We start from the raw sequence: 5,642 nt of genomic DNA, 5'->3' as shown, positions 1-5,642 counted from the left end.
TAGTTATCTTGCCCATGAGGCATGGTTCGCAAGTACCAAGTGATTCATAATCAAGTGATTCCAAAAGTCCATCAGTATGGAGTTTCTTCATGCGCTTTACACCAATATGACCCAAACGGCAGTGCCACAAATAAGTTGCACTATCATTATCAACTTTGCATCTTTTGGCTTCAACATCATGAATATGTGTTTCACTACTATCGAAATTCATCAAAAATGGACCACTCTTCAAGGGTGCATGACCATAAAACATATTACTCATATAAATAGAACAACCATTATTCTCAGATTTAAATGAATAACCGTCTCGCATCAAACAAGATCCAGATATAATGTTCATGCTCAATGAAAGTGCTAGTGATCGACTAGAGGGGGGTGAATAGGCGATTTTTATGAAAGTCCTCAAAACATGGAAGTTTCGAAGACAAACGATAGAAATAAGCCTATTACCATGCAGCGGAAGGTAGACTACACTAAGCAAGCCATAGTCAAGTATTCAATGAAATGAAAGCACAAAGACTAATAACAGCTAGGCAGTATAGATCAGGATGGAAGATAGTATGAAGCCAATTAGAACAAGCAGTCACACAGTGAAGACAAATAAATATTGCAAACAGGCAATGACTTCACAAGGACCAATCTGCAAATCAAGAGATGGGAAGGATAGAACCAGTGGCTCGTTGAAGACAATGATTTGTTGGACCAGTTCCAGTTGCTGTGACAACTGTACGTCTAGTTAGGGAGGCCGAGATTCAACTCAGAAGACCGCGTCTTCACCTTATTCCCCTTGAGCTAAGGACACCCAGTCCTCGCCCAATTACTCTGGTAAGTCTTCAAGGTAGACTTCCAAACCTTCACATACTTCGTTCACCGGTGATCCACAATGACTCTTGGATGCTCAGAACGCGACGCCTAACCGGCTGGAGGATTCACAGTCCTCAAGTGTAATAAGTCTTCAGATCACACAAATAGGAAGACTTCAGTGATGCCTAACACTCTTTGGGTCTGGGTGTTTAGGGCTTTGTCCTCGCAAGGAATTCTCTCTCAAAGGCTTCGAGGTGGGTTGCTCTCAAACGACAAAAGCCGTATACTCACTCTGAGCAGCCAACCATTTATGGTTGTAGGGGATGGGCTATTTATAGCCACTAGGCAACCCGACCTGATTTGTTCGAAATGACCCTGGGTCACTAAGGAACTGACACGTGTTCCAACGCTCAGATTTCAAACACACACAACAACTTTACTTGGGCTACAAGCAAAGCTGACTTATCCAACTTTGGATAAGATTTGCTCTCATTGTCTTCGCTCGAAGACATAGGATTTTGGTTAAGCATCACTTCAGTCATTCTGACTGGTTCACTTGGACCCCACTTAACAGTACGGTGGTTCCTATGACTCAACAAAGAAGAAAACGAAACAACAAAACAACTAAGTCTTCACGCTTCATAGTCTTCACGCGATGTCTTCTCTTGTCATAGTCTTCAATGTGAATGTCTTCACATACCACCTTTGACTTCAATGTATTCATACATTTTTAGGGGTCATCTCTGGTAGGAAAACCGAATCAATGTGGGACTTCTACCTGTGTTATCCTGCAATTCTCACAAACACATTAGTCCCTCAACCAGGTTTGTCGTCAATACTCCAAAACCAACTAGGGATGGCACTAGATGCACTTACAATCTCCCCCTTTTTGGTGATTGATGACAAACTGGTTGAAGTTTTCAACGGGGAATAAAATATGTGAAATTTTAAAGGATAGGGTATTGTCTTCATAAGTGACAAAGGGTCCCCCTGAAGATGTGCATATAAGTAATTTGCTTTTGGAATGCAAATGCACATGGCAGGTTGTACTTGTGGAGATCCTCTTCAACTTATGATGACAATTCATCATGCATGATTTCATATAACGAAGATAATGACATGCATAATGAAAAATGGACGTCTGCAAAATGACCTAAGTGCGGAAGTTATCATCGCACATGCGGAATTTATCATCGCATCACAGAATAGCAAATAAGTAGCAGACGACCATCGAGTTTAACTCTTACAACTCAAAGGACCAAATGTATCAAAAAGCGAGAGTTGTAAGCACTTGGCAAAAAGTAGCAAAAAGTAAAGCAACCACCCATATGGACCTGTTTGAAGACTATCAACTCATATGCTTCTCCACCTTTTGTCAGTAAGGACCAAAAAGGTTTGAAGACATAGAGCACCTACTCGTTCCCATGAGGTGCAGGCAAAACAGCAGGGTCGTCGTTGAGGTCCGGTGGTGCAGAAGAACTTGGTGCAGTGTCGACGCGCACTGAAGTTGGAGGAGGTGAAGTGGCATCATCTTGGTCATCGATGACTCTGGCATTCACTGTCGCAGATGAGGACGAATATTCAGAGTCTTCAAGTGAGGGAGTCAGACGCAAGTGAGCATTCCTTGGAGGAGTTGAGTCAAACTTGAATCTTTCTGTGAAGCCATCGTCTTGCAGATCAGCTTCAGCACTAAGCAATGTCAAATTCTTCCAAGACCTCCGACAGGTTTCATGTGTAACAAAGGCATTCTTTGCGGCAAGATTGCGAATGCGATTGACGTCCACCAAGAGGCTTTGCATCTGACGCTTAAGCCAATCATGATGCTTATCCTGTTTCTGATGTAGCGCGGCGAGAAGCTCTCGGTCATTGAGAACACGCGATCGCTTCTGAGGCTTTTGGGCAATGGTGCTTTCAGTGGCGTCAGTTTAAGCGCGAGGTGCACGTGTATTGTCAGCCAAGGGATAAACACGGGAGACTGCCTGAACTCCTTCAATGGGCTGGGTGAAGCTTGGACGATCAGCATTGTGAAGATAAGTTGGATCCTTAGCAGGCTCTGGGTAAATAGCTTCAACAGACAGATCAACCTCTGGCAAGAATACAAGATGATTGCGCGCAGACGGCTGATAGTTGAAGGCAGAGTGAAGCTTAATAAGACGCATTACCCATGGAGCATAGAACTTCAGACCAAAAATGTCGGAGCCAGATGCAGCCAACTGCCCGATGAAGAAGTCTTGAGCATTGAAGCTGATGCCATTGAAGATATAGAAAACCAAAGTTTTCATTGCTCCTTCAAGCTTCGCTGCAGACGAATGTCCTTTGACAGGCCATAGAGTTTTTCTGATGATATGATAAATGGTGCGAGGCAGATACTCTAGGTCTTCAACAAAGAATTCAGATGAGTATTCAGCGTCGTGAGGCAAAGGCTTCATCATGCTCAGCATTTGGCTCATGTTGGGCTCTGGCTTCTGAAAGATGCTCTCCAAAGCGTTCTGGTGTTGTTGACAACCTGGTTCATAGTATTCACCAGGAGTGGGCAGGCCTGTGAGTTCAATGATATCAAGAGCTTTGGCTTCATGATGGACATTGCTTGTCATCCACTCAAGGATCCAAGTCTTTGGATCCCTGTTGTAGCCTCGAATGTGGAGAGTTGCATAGAACTGTAACAAAAGCTCTTCATTCCAGTGTTCCTTGTCTGTGACAAATTGCAGGAGTCCAGTGTCTCTGAAGCAATCCAACGCTTCTTCTAGACAGGGGAGGCCAACTATAGCTTCAGTGTCGAGACGCATATGTGGAAATATGCGCCCTTGATTGTATAAGACGCATGAATAGTAGCTGCGCTGCTGATAGCTCCAGAACCGATCCGATGAAATGCGAGGTTTGGAGTAAGGGTTCTTGGCGCTGTTGAAGAAGGTGTTATGTGCCACAAAGCCATTCACATTGAAGACCCCAGGTGAAGTTGCAGTGCCTGGGAATCTTGGAAGTCTTGACTTGGGCTTCTGAACTTGAGGCCTGTGCTCGACATGATAGTCAAATTATGGACCCGCAGCAGGTGGAGTAACCAGAATGGGCCATCGGACCATAAGAGGCTGACCACGATCAAATGACAGCTCAACAGTATGATGTCTTGGAGGGGGTACAGGAGCATTGGAATTGTCGTTGACATGGGCTGCAAGTGGCACAATAGCTTCAGGAGGAATGATTACATCTGGTGCATCATTGGCTTCAGGGGCCACATTGGCTTCAGGTGCTTGAACTTCTGGCACCACATTAGCTTCAGGCGCCACATTAGCTTCAGCCATGACAACGTCGTTGGCTTCAGTGTTGATGTTGGTGGCTGCCTTAGTATGGGTAACCTCCACTTCAGGAGCTGGAGGGGCGGACACATTCTCCTCGAGAACAACTTCAGGAATTGTTGGTGGTGTAGCAACTCTGTCTTCATCACGTGGTTCTTCTTCATCGACTGATGCAGCCGGAATATCTTCAGCCGTTTTGGCTTCAGACTCAGAAACGTTCACAGTTGGAGTGACTTGGGGCCTTAATCCTTTGCGAAGCCTGCGTAACGCTGGCGACGCCTGTGGAGATGGAGTTGGCTAGGCCTCAAAGTCATCGTCATCTTGTACTTGTGGTTGGGGAGAACTTGGGGTGTCTTGTTGTTGTGGGTGATCAGCCCACGATGCATCCTGAGTAGTTGCGTCAGAGGACGACCAATGCTGATGAGCTCGCTGTGCATGAGCACAGGCGATGATACCAAATTTTGCTTGATCTGAGGAAGGACTTCATCATCTTCAACATTGCCGTGAGGACCAATGTCTTTAGCTGCGGTGGGGTCAACAGCTGGATTGTCTTCAGCTTCAGGAGCCTCTGTGGAAGCAGGCTCATGAACTATCAACTGGCTCTCTCGATGTTCAGACACAGGATGAGCCACTGAGATTGGCTCGACATCAAGGGGCTCTTTGGGAGCAGCCCGGTCTCTCTTCTTGGTTTTCCGTTTCTTGGTTGGGGGAGCATTATCAGTGGTGGCTTTGGTCTTGCGCTTTCTGGCTTCGGCTTCAGCCGCCCTTGTTTTCTTCAGTTCTGAAGCCACTGTGGGGACCTTAGGCTTCGAGCCTGTCATACTGGCTGGGAAGACAATGTGATGTTCTTCCTGCCTTGATGCTTCGGGTTCTGCCACAGCTGGCTTCTTCTTCTTCTTGGCATCCATTCATGGGTCGATGCCTGGTCGCTCCAAGGCCTTGCGCTTTTCAGCTTCATTGTATCCCTGAACACATTTGGCAGCAAGATCCTTCATGCGCTCACGAGAACCTTTTGCTTCTTCGCGTTTCTTGTGGAATGCTTCCTTGAGCTCATGCATCATGACCTTGAAGTTTTGAATGTCTTCAACATTGAGCTTGGCCATGTGCTTCTTGAACTGAGCCTTTTTGTAATCAATCTTATGCTTCAGCTCAACAATTTTCTGAGCTAGAGCCAGCTCAGGAGCAATGGCTCCATGGAAGGCGACGCTGAGGCCAATGGGAAGCTGAAGATCATCAAAGCTGACATTTGGGCTGTCAAACCACTCATCAATGAACTTGTTTAAGATTTCCACATCAAAGAGAGGAAGGTCATTGAAGATTTGCGCCTCTTGCTTGCTCTTGATCAATTGCTCAAGAGCGTCATCGCCAAGATCGTCGTCGCTGGACAGATCAATGTCATCATTCTCGTTTCTCAAGATAGTAGTTGGGGTCAGTGCTTGACCAGTGGGTTGCATGGGCTTTTTCACTTTGGCAGGCTTGGAGATGCGTGAGAGATCTTCAGACTGCACACTGGCTTCAGGAGGTGCAGTGGCCAGAGGCTTCGCC

The sequence above is a fragment of the Triticum dicoccoides genome, chromosome 6A (assembly GCF_002162155.2).
Source record: "Triticum dicoccoides isolate Atlit2015 ecotype Zavitan chromosome 6A, WEW_v2.0, whole genome shotgun sequence".
Classification (NCBI taxonomy): Eukaryota; Viridiplantae; Streptophyta; class Magnoliopsida; order Poales; family Poaceae; genus Triticum; species Triticum dicoccoides.
The sequence above is the reverse complement of the archived record's forward strand: the minus strand, read 5'-3'. Positions refer to the sequence as shown.